Consider the following 12,247-nt stretch of genomic DNA (forward strand, 5'->3'; position numbering starts at 1 on the left):
ACACCTAGTAAACTACACATACATGCATGCCGCACAGATAGTAAACTTCACATACAAGCATGCCACACAGATAGTAAACTTCACATACAAGCATGCCGCACAGATAGTAAACTACACATACAAGCATGCCGCACAGATAGTAAACTTCACATACATGCATGCCGCACAGATAGTAAACTTCACATACAAGCATGCCGCACAGATAGTAAACTTCACATACAAGCATGCCGCACAGATAGTAAACTACACATACATGCATGCCGCACAGATAGTAAACTTCACATACATGCATGCCACACAGATAGTAAACTTCACATACATGCATGCCGCACAGATAGTAAACTTCACATACAAGCATGCCGCACAGATAGTAAACTTCACATACATGCATGCCGCACAGACAGTAAACTTCACATACATGCATGCCGCATAGATAGTAAACTTTGCATACAAGCATGCCGCACAGATAGTAAACTTCACATACAAGCATGCCGCACAGATAGTAAACTTCACATACAAGCATGCCGCACAGATAGTAAACTTCACATACATGCATGCCGCACAGATAGTAAACTTTACAGACAAGCATGCCGCACAGATAGTAAACTTCAAATACAAGCATGCCGCACAGATAGTAAACTTCACATACAAGCATGCCGCACAGATAGTAAACTTCACATACATGCATGCCGCACAGATAGTAAACTTCACATACATGCATGCCGCACAGATAGTAAACTTCACATACAAGCATGCCGCACAGATAGTAAACTTCACATACAAGCATGCCGCACAGATAGTAAACTTCACATACATGCATGCCGCACAGATAGTAAACTTCACATACAAGCATGCCGCACAGATAGTAAACTTCACATACATGCATGCCGCACAGATAGTAAACTTCACATACAAGCATGCCGCACAGAAAGTAAACTTCACATACAAGCATACCGCACAGATAGTAAACTTCACATACATGCATGCCGCACAGATAGTAAACTTCACATACATGCATGCTGCACAGATAGTAAACTTCACATACAAGCATGCCATGCTGCACAGATAGTAAACTTCACATACAAGCATGCGGCACAGATAGTAAACTTCACATACATGCATGCCGCACAGATAGTAAACTTCACATACAAGCATGCCGCACAGATAGTAAACTTCACATACATGCATGCCGCACAGATCATAGAGCGACCGCTCCTCGGGGATCTCAGTGCTGGTGCGCTGGTCTATTCTGACCAATATGTTGGTTTCAAACTTCGAATAATTGGCAGTTTATCCAGGCCCCATGCCATACATTAAGATGAGCCATTCATCTTGTTTCCAGTAATAACTAATCACTGGAAGATGCCGCAACTGTAGGCTGACCAGTGACTAATTATCGAGTAGGCAAGGCACATGGTTTCATCAACGACCAATACACTAATTAGCCTTCAACTCAGCAAAAGGAGGCGGCCAATGATAGCAATTCCTGAACCGTTCGATAAGCTTGTCTATCATCTTAGGAGTGTGCTCCTAGGTGCTATAAGTGCAAAAGTAATACAATTGTAGTATATCATTGCAGGAAACCCTCCACACTCAATGATACTTTGCCGTACTTTAGTGTCCACATGTGCGGACTGCACATATCTTTATTTGCACAACTCCTTTTCCTAAAGCATTTAAACAGATCATTGCACAACAAGTAAAACATCTAGAGCAAATCACAATAGGGCATAAAAAGCTATTTGGAGGGTGATAGATGTCTACGCGAATGATTGACGAGGGAGATCCCTTCAGAGCTCTGCCTGAGGGTGGAAGTAGCTGGGGGATTTCCTATCAGGAGTAGACTAGGTGTTCCCTGTATAGGTGGGTTTTCTTTTTCTTTCTCAAGTAACCGTTATAACCCCTATGATATTAACCATAAACATAGATTACTAGTAAGAATTTTGAGACACAAAGACCACTCACAAAACACTGACTGCTCAAACGCACAACCATGGGCCAAATAGAAGGATACAAAAAAAATTGAAGACAAATGAAACCTTTCATACAGTTGTTAGTGACACTTCCAAACTGCCTACAAGCCAAACAATTTGCTAATGCAGCACAATACAAATAACCTATACAATAACATAACAAGAGGAGGTGTGAAGTAATGAGCCTGGTCTGTGTTGTGATGTTCGAGATCATAGGTGCACAGCTTGAGTTCTGGTCTTAGGTTTTACATTTCTTCTTTGTATGCCAGGTGAAGTGATCTTTTTTGCTGCTTTGGCTGCCTGAGATGATTGCTTTCAAATACTGTTAGGTTTATACCTTGCTTGTTACTTTGCAGAGAAAGCATCAGGCCTTAAGCTCTACAAGAGTATGGAATGCAGGTTAGTCATGTTTGGAGTTATTTGGCAATAATGTTTTAACCCTTTGATGAGTTGAGCAGTGCTGTGCTGAACCCTCGAGCCTGGCCTGGGAAGGGTTGGCATTGCCAGGATGTATGAAACCAATGTGCAAGAAACTACGAAATAACTACAGTGAGTGTCCTGGAGAGGTAATTATGCAGTATATTAAAGGCACAGAAAAAGTATTTCGAATTTGTGAGGGGCTGTGCTAGTGCTCTTCCTGTTGAGGGTTTGTCATTGATGTCTTTATCATAGCAGGGAATATAGAAATAGAGACTCCGGTTTTTCTTCTTTTGTGGATTGTGGCAAACGTGAGAAACATGCACAGGGGGTCATCAAGAGTGCACAGATTGCTGCCAGTCAATGTAAAACCGTGGGTCTTGTTCACAGTAATTCAGCACAAAAAAAAAACAATTAAATACTATACAATCGACATATGTGTTCAAACTGCAAAGAGCAATTAGAATGCAGAAGCTATTGTAGTTACCCCTCTATGTATTGAATATATTGTTGTTCAGTTCTTCAGATGGTAGTACACAAACATGCAGTCATCTCACAAGTGAGGTTTTCTTCAAGAGAGGATACAATGGAATGAATGTATAGATAGTGTTTGGGGCGAGGTTAGCCTATTTTCACTAAATGACAAACTTGTGTCAAAGGAGAATTCAATTTAATTACTAAAGAGTACACGATGGTGTTGGCAGAAAATGGCAAACAGATGAAAATATACACATTCTCAAAAAATGACTGCTTGTGTCTGTGGATAAAATCAGTATCAGTCAATAATTCTGGATCGTGAGTGAGTATTAAGATAGATATATGGTCATTCATTTTTAATGTTAGGGCATTATTTCTTTGTTTCTAGATGGCATTTGCTTCCTGCTACGATGGTGGTTTCTTACTCATTTCTTTCTAACAACTTTATTTAAATGTTGGTCATGGCAACAAGCTGTCTCATCTTGAAACACCGCCTACATAGGATACGACTGGCAGTACAGGCCCCAGCTGGTACACCCCAGGAATCTTTCCCATCCAAGCTGCCCAAACAGGAAGAGAATACATGACTCATGAACAGGTTCAAACTAAGACCAGCAACAGCTGTGCAAGTGTTTGTGGCATTAGTCCGCATCCTTGAGGGAAGAAGAGGAAGGAAAGGCTAGACTATCGAAGCACATCCGACATTTCGGAGGGATTTCCCCCAAGCATCTGTTTGCTCCATGTAGGTTTTATATAGGAGTCAAACCCTGCCAAATGTATACAGTGTGTCACACACAGTTGTGGACAGTTTCTCCATGGTATAGATATCCCACAGTTTTCTTCACCATACGTTCAGACGGGGACAGGTGGGAGATTCCCACCTGTGGAATACGGTTAGTTTAGCTGCAAGCAGTAAATGTGAAAAGAGTCGCCCCATGGGTGTGGTTAAAGGGTACATGTTGGTATCCCTTGGGTCGTCGAGTGAGTAGGTCAACGGATGTACTGCTACAGTGAGGACCGTGATATTGTTAGTCAACTCCTGTATCGTCCTCCAAATGCTCTGTACATGAGTGTAGCTAGACTGAGAAAACTCCGAACTAATTCAACCATGAACAAGTGAATGTGAGTGCTGCATGGAATGACACCGCAACCCAGTTCAGAGTAGGAATTCAGAGTGAGGCGTGCAAAATGCAAGACGTGGCTGGTATGAGCTGTCTGCTGCCCCTGGCAGAATATGGAAGAGTCATCTGAAACAGTGAGGATCAACATAGCGCCAGTTTAACTGTATGTTAAAATAAGCTTAACGTAAATTCACAGTAGAAAACTGAGGGATATCTCGGGGACTGGTGCTGATATGACACTGGCACTAAGGGAGAAGTTATGGCAGCTTCCACAGGGCTGCCCTTCCACGTGCAGACATTTTCTCACTTGTGCCATCCATCCCACTTAATGCACACCACATGGAATGCCAGAAACCGGTCCTCGGAAGCTTGTTTCCAGTCCAGGGAAGGCATGGCTTGGCAGTTCGGGCTGGACTGTTCCCATGAGGCACAGGGTCAGACTGATTTGCATATGGCCATGTCTGAACTGGGGTGGCGGAGTAAGCTAAAGAATGGTGATGGATTAAACCCAGATCTTTTGACTGGGTGTGAGTGTTTGATTGGTTCAGATGCTCCGTCCATTACCACCCCCTTTTGTACCGCTTTTGGCCGCCATAAGTGTGGCAGGGTATGCTCAGACGTGAGTCCCTTGCTCACTTTGCCACTGGATTCAAGCAAGCCGGCCTGAAGACGGATGGAATGCCAGAAACAGCTCCTCGGAAGCTTGTTTCCGGTCCAGGGAAGGCATGGCTTGGCAATTCGGGCTGGACTGTTCCCATGAGACACAGGGTCAGACTGATTTGCACATAGCCATGTCTGAAATGGGGTGGCAGAGTGGGCTAAAGAACGGTGATGGATTAAACCCAGATCTTTTGACTGGGTGTGAGTGTTTGTTTGGTTCAGATGCTCCGTCCATTACCAAGTTGGAGAACAGAACTACAGAGTGGTAGGGCTGGCTTCAATAGAGGCGACAGCTACAGATGAAGGGCACAAAACACACACGTTGTACTGATTCATTGATAAGAACAAAAAGAACAGGCCTGGAGTATCAAACAAATAATTTAAAACTGATTTATACAATAAAAAAAACACAAGCTGAAAGTTACGAGTTTAACGTGGTAAGTTTTAGCAACAGTCCATACACTTCATGCAGTTGGCTAGTGTGCAATCAATGCTAACCTGAGATGCAATCACACTACAATACCTAACCGCTTAGTATAGAACCAGAAAAAAAAACACGCGGAGCAAAGAAAATTGCTTCTACACTACAAACTAAAGTATGCGCTTGGCAAAGTAAAAAAATATTAGGCGGGTAGAAGGACACTGGCAGACACAGGACAATGGGCGAAGTTACACAAATAATCTGCAAACCGAAACCGTGTCCATACTAAACACTGCCACCCTTTCTACTGTGGCTCGACTGGCAAACAGCAGCGTAAAATATCCCTGGCTGAGCGGCTGCTTCACACCACAGAGTTTTTGGGCCGAGATGGCCAATAAATCCTCCTCGCGCGCCTCCCAACATCCATGAATGTACCCTACTTCTGTTGCTATAATATTCACATACAGAAGAAAAAACACTAGTAGTAGTATTTTAAGATAGTTTTAGTTCCATTTTAAAAAACAATTCGGTTTATAAAATGACTTTTATAGCCCCTCTAACGAGTAATTGTGTAAGTCGCCATGGCTGGAAGGAAACAAATGGCCGCAATGCGCGCCGTTGGCACAGCTACTGTATTTCAAGTGACGCATGGAAGACGACCGGGGGCGGCTGTGTTACATATCTTTTTTCAGTAAACAGGCCCAGCTGTTTTGTACACAAAGTACATTCCTCACCTGTTCTATGCCACAGCAGAAACACATGAAAACAAGTTCTTGACATTTTTTGCTGGCAAATATTTACTTCTGGCATCTGTAGATATTTTATGGCGAGAATCAACAACATACAGCGCCTGGAAACCGTCCAAAGCAAACAAGTGCGACACGAAGGTCTGGTGAAAAAGAGCACGGGCCCAGAGACTCGTGGCAGCCTGACCCGCACCCCGTTCAGTGGCTGTGCAGGGTGGAAAAGGGCCCGGGCTGGGGCCCCCATGATGCTGTTGTATCGTAAATGCCAAGGCGCCCAGGCAACAGAAAAGCTGCAGAGATTCCGATTCCCCCACCTACCTAAACAAAAAAAGCATTGGCAGCGGCAATAGGTATCACCCATGGGACAGCTGTTTCTTTTGTCAATTTGTTTTAGCCATATTGAACAGCAGCGCGGCTGAACTTAGAACAAAAAAGTGCTAGGATGTGGCCAGCACTCACCACGAGGGGCAGAGATCCCTTTTCTTAGTATACTTTACAAAGACAAGGGAACCCAATAAGTGGTCAGGGACCTTGGGTGATGCACTCTGACATAACATGTATATCATGTATTAATGTGTGCTAAGAGTGCTCTCACATATTTGATGTTGGCCTAACAGCTACAATCCTTTTTGGCCACGCCTTCTTGTATTGCCTGAGCTTTTTTTCCGTTTTGTTGATACACATGTCCCCACTTGTATGTTTTTCTTACTTTTCATTAAAACATGATGTCCAGTTGGACAATCAAAGTATAGATATCATTGTATTTCTATATATATTAATCTCCGCAACTGTTTTTCTGCTAGGGACCGCTGTTCCTTAAAACAGTTTTCTTAGTATGGCGGTATTCTCTGCCTTCACAAAAAAACACATTGACCTATCTTATGTCCGAGCAGAAGTTCACTGTTTTGGCCCCTCATGAAGACAGCACCCAAAATACCAGGGAGTGCAGTGCTTTTGCAAATACCAGGGAGTGCAGTGCTTTTGCATCTTTGTAGCATCTTGACACCCATAGGCATAACATTTGGGTGTTTTTTTTCTTCTGTCGGGACAGGAACGTGCAAGCAACAAAGAGGGAGGGGGTGGACAGGCTAAGCAACAATGGGGAAGGGGGAGGGCAAGGGAGGAAGGAAGTGCAAGTAAAAGGGATAAAAAGTGCCTCTGAAAGCGGTGAGCAGTGTAAGGACACTGGGCAAGGGAAGCAGTACTTGGGCCCTACTCCATGGTGGAGGTGATCACACGAGGAGGAAGCAAAGTCGGTATTTGCTGACCAACGAGAAGCAAGGAAAACAGTGATTATTAAGCCAACTGACAGTAAGCAGTGGGCGGGCTTAACCCATTAACCGCAGCAGTAATTCCACCGCGGTGCGGGCGTTTCCATGCGCGGGCGGGGCCTCGTCGGCCATTGGCCGACTGCAGCACTGGGAAGGTAGTGCTGCCGTCGGCCAATGGCCGACGGCAGCAAGGAAAGGGTTAAAGACCCATAAGTAAACAAAATGTTTTTCAAGCAACAGCGCATACACTGTTCAGGGGAGATCTTTAAGAATAAGGTGTGAGGGGTGGGCCAAACTGTCAGAGTGGCAAAGGTGCCTTCAAAAATATTAAAGGGCATAAAACACCTGATAGTTACCACAAAACATCTGTGGGGAAACGGACTTTACCTGGCAGTCTTTACCACACAGGTATTCGTACCTTTAACACACAGTATTTTCCCACACAGTATTTTTTTTATAAGAACATACTTTTTAATCTATTTAAAAAAGTGATTTTAGGGTTTTGGGACGGGTAGAAGTAAAGGGAGGTAAGGGCAACCTATGGTTGAGAGGTGAGTAAAAGTATAGAGAGGGAAGGGTGACTTCTCTAACACCAAACCTGTGCCTAGTTAGGATACATGGATTCAGCTCATGCTTCATGTAAATGGAGAACATATAACAAACTCATTCCTTACACTGAGCCCTCCACTCGATTTGTGCCCATAGGATTGATACATTTTGAAACTGGAATACTCATATTGATACTCTTAGGGAAATCCAATCCAACTCTCCCATCGTTCTGATTGATCCAACCTTTCCCTAATGGCTACTGTATTGAGTATCCTGTTCTCAAGCAATGTGCAGGCCAGATCAAAGCCATGTATTAATCACCAGCCTCAGGTAGACTTCATGCAATGCAATAATGGCAAAGCCAATAGGTATCACCATAGGAGAGCTATATTACCCACTATGGGCCTGATTACAAGTAAAGGGGCAATGTATTGCACCTGGTAAATAACGATAGCCTGGGGTTTGTTATTTATCGGGTGCATTGAATAGCACCTAATATGAGTTATTGCAGAATAACATGCAGATTTTGGTGTTGATCACAGTAAAATCTGCATGGTTCGGTAAATATCCAACACATTTTTCCTGTTAAAATTCAGGCAGGTTTGACAACCCGAAATTTAATGAAGCTTGAGGTATTTAACACATCTGATAATTATCAGATACATTAAATACTGTTTAACTATTAATTCTGACCTGTGTGCAAACAGTAGCTTATGCATATGTCAAAATATAACAAGGAGCTCATAATCAGGTCCTATATGTCTGGTTTTCTGTAACAATAAAACCATTTTCCAAAAACATCTGATTAGCATTAGAAAAGACTGCAGTGGGCATTAAAGACCTGTACATACAGCATAAAACATCTACTATTATATTTAGGGCCTCATTACATGTTTGGCGGTCCGAGAGCCTGACCACCACATCCACAGCCGCCAATAGACCGCAACGCTTGGAGTCTTTAGATCGACGTATTACGAGCCCACCGTGGGACCCGTGGTGTGGCTGCAGTGGAGGGCAATGGTTTTCCATATCTATCAATTGCTGTGTGCACATTTCGACAGCATGTGTCAAATGTACACATATACATGATATATGTGGAAATATCGCCGGTCTCAAGGGGAGCCGAGTAGGTTTACCGCCGAGACAGCAACCTGTAACAAGTAATTACGGGGCTATATGACCTTCCCGCGATTGACCATGAGGTTCAGTGAAACCTATGAAAAAATATGCCAATGAATTGCAAGAAAAGAGTATGTATATTCAAAAATTAATATAGGCATACCTTTCATTTTTGTTGTTGTTTTGGAGTGGTACTCACAGGGCTGGACCCTGTTGTAGTCCTGAAGAAGAGCTGTGGGGTACAGCTCGAAACTAGTTGACACTTTTACTAGGCACTGTGTTCCATAATAGAACCGGTTCACCTAGTAAACCACCCCATTTTTAATATATCCACTAGGAGCCTGAATAAAGTTAGTTTAGCCCACTAGTAGGATATTTTTAATTTTTCACTCCACTTCATTTTCCCCTTTCTCTCACATTACACAACACATAGTCTTCATAAAAAAGTGCTCCTTCGCAACCGCGATAGTCGCAGCACGCCTCAACCCGTAGCGGGTTGAGAAGCCCCAATGATGAAGCATGTCACCGTGAGGAAACTCCGGTGAGTGAGGGGACTATAAAGAAAAAGTTTTCTTTCCCTGTTTCCTGAAACAGACCTAAAGGTGTCTTGTTCCAATAGTTAGCCAGGTTCTCTGGATCTGAATTCTTCAGATCTATTTTTGAATAAGTATTGCTGTGGAGGGCGAACCTGGCTGATTCCTCCCTCTACCTCCCCCTGTTTTGTATTTTATATGTGGAAATATACCACCAACCCATTGCCAGAGTCTGGCCCATATGTGGCCTGTCCAGACGATGGGTATATGGTACAAATATAACTTATCTATAGATTGCTGCAAATCCTTAGTTACCGCCGACTCGAAGCTTGTGGTCCCTCTGCAGCGGACAGCTTGTCAGAAAGCCAACTCCTAATACGGACAGCGGTGAACCTCCTCATACCTCCCTTTGGCAGCTGCTTTTCCCCAACCGCTACTCTGACTGTCTGCGGTGTGCTGGCGATTTTGGCTGTTCAGCAGCGGTCTTTGCAATCGCAATCCACCCATTTTGTAATACATTGGTTGGACCGCCAAGCTCGCGGTGGTCTGACCGTGGTGTAAGAATCAGAAATATAACACGTGGGTACGGTGGTTCAAGGACCACCAAACTCGTAATCAGGCTCTTAGTGTAGAGAGCAAGATTTTCAATGGCAATCTATGTTTCCCAAACCCATTTATTAGAAAGAAGAACACATTAATGACTAAAACAACAACAAAAAGAGGAAACAAATGATTCAGTGGAACACAAGTTATTAACTATGTAGAAAATTATAAAAAAGTAGACTAACATTGCAAAAGGCAATGTTAGTCTTTTGGGCAGGAGTGATCGGGTCCTGTGTGGCTTTTTAACTTCACTGTGATGAGAGGCGTATCGTGTAAATCCTAGTGCTTGGCCCAGGACAGCAGTTTTACTTTCAGTCTCTAAGAAGGAATTCAAAATCTTCCAACAACACTAATTAAAGGATTTGTGGTGAGTTCCTAGGTGATTTTATCCTGTGAAAAATGCTGATACTCTGCTGGGATTTGATGAAACATGTCTCAAAAGATTTCCCAATAGAGGTTAATGAAGGAACTCCAGAAGCTAAAATAAGAGCACATTTTCTAGAAGTTTACACCATCTTCCTCAGCAATATGAAACATGCACTTCCAACAGCAGCAGCCCATCAGTTAATTCCCCAGTGTTCTCATGCAGCTTCCCGCAGTGTTCTAATGAACAACTAGAGTGCTAACATCATGTATTCATGACAAATCTGTGACACAATTGAAGCCACTGAGATGTCCTCAGTAATGTCATCAATGTTGTCATTTAACATGTCATGAGTGAGGTAATATGCGAGGTCATAAGCAGTGTTTGCATTACTGCCCTACCTTACCACAAATATCCTGGGGAAGAGGGATTCCCTGCTGAATTTTACCGATGGACAGGGCACAATGTTATTGATACATTACATGCTGCATTTCAGGAGGCAGACAGTGAATCTTCGATGAAACCTATTCTAACAAGGCAGTTATTGCAGTGCTACCCAAACCTGGTAAAGACCTCTGCTATGCAGTAGCTACCGTCTTATCTTGTTATTAAATTGTGATATCAAAATATTAGCCAGCATCCTAGCGTCCTGCCTCCATAAGTCCTACCTTCTCTATTCAACCGCACCCAAGTGGGCTTTCTTCCGGGGTGTTCCTCTCAGAATCATCCCAGTACGTTAGCATGTTTCAGTACCAGTAAGCTCTGAACTATACTAAATTACATTGATTTACTTGGATTTTGCCCCAACTGTTTTCTCTGGGTGCTTAGCCAGACTGGATTTAAAATTCATAACTCCTGATACCCTTAACCGATTTTTTCTGATTAAATGTTTCTTTTGTTTTTGTCAAGTTGGTTTGGGAATTTATATTTGTATTTTTTTGGGGTGCTCCTAAAATACTTTAAATGCTTTTTCGCTCAGTGAAGTTTGTTGCTTGAGCCACAGATACCATGAGTAAGACCAAGATTTCTCACAAAATTCTGTTTCTACTCTCTAGGTACCAGAATGGCTAACTATGTGGAGCTCACTGACTGCATTCCCGCCCTCGGGTAAAGTCCGCGCTATATAAAAATGCATAAATAAATAAATAAATAAATAAAATAAATAGTTATAAATCCTGGTCGTACACCAACAATATCATATAACACATTAGCATCAATCCGGGTTATTCTACAGCAGTTGGTCACTAATGCCTGATTATGTATCTTCCACAACATACGCATATTTATAGCAGATTACACTTCCTAATTCTTAGATGGACAAACTATTAGTAAATCCATGGGTTGGAGTATCTTTTTTTGTTCGATTACATCATTAAAATCATTGATTCCTTCTTTAAACACTATATTTACCATTCTGACATAGGGCATATTAAGTAGATGAATTGAAGTATCATTCTTATCACTCTACCATTTGTGTCTGGATGTTTGAAAGGGTTGTATGTTTGAACAGCGAGTTCCACAACAATGACTACCCTAACAACGGGGTTGCTACTATGACCTCGTCTAACCCACAACCTTTTTTACCACGCATTCCTTTACCATGATTTTTCGTTGTAAAGGCATGCATGGTTAAAAAATGCATACCAACTACTACCAGGATTCCCCCTAACACCCCACCCCTGAAAAATTAATTCTGAACCCTCACCCTCTAAAAACTAACCCCAACCCCTCCACCCACTGAAAACCTACCCCAACCCCTCCTACCCCCTGAAAACGAACCCCAAACCCCACACCCTGTAAAAACTAACCACAAACCCCTCTTACCTGTTCCTGTGTGACTCTCCTCCGAACTCTGCCCGGCAAGAACACTAGACCGAATCAGCTTTCACCACGTTAAGGCCGAGTCGTTGCTCGGGCAAGTCGTTGTTCGGCTTGCGTGACTTAGGAACTCGTTGTTCCGGAGTCGTGGCTAAGGGTGTTTCCCGTTTGAAAG

The 12,247-nt window shown here is 43.0% G+C and overlaps 1 protein-coding gene across 6 annotated transcripts in view; it reads right to left on the reverse strand.

The window, feature by feature from the left end:
• Positions 1-12,247, reverse strand: part of FRY (FRY microtubule binding protein) — a 674,187-nt gene that overhangs the window by 205,565 nt on the left and 456,375 nt on the right. The window lies entirely within an intron of this gene.

This window comes from Lissotriton vulgaris, chromosome 8 (genome assembly GCF_964263255.1).
Source record: "Lissotriton vulgaris chromosome 8, aLisVul1.2, whole genome shotgun sequence".
Lineage (NCBI taxonomy): Eukaryota > Metazoa > Chordata > Amphibia > Caudata > Salamandridae > Lissotriton > Lissotriton vulgaris.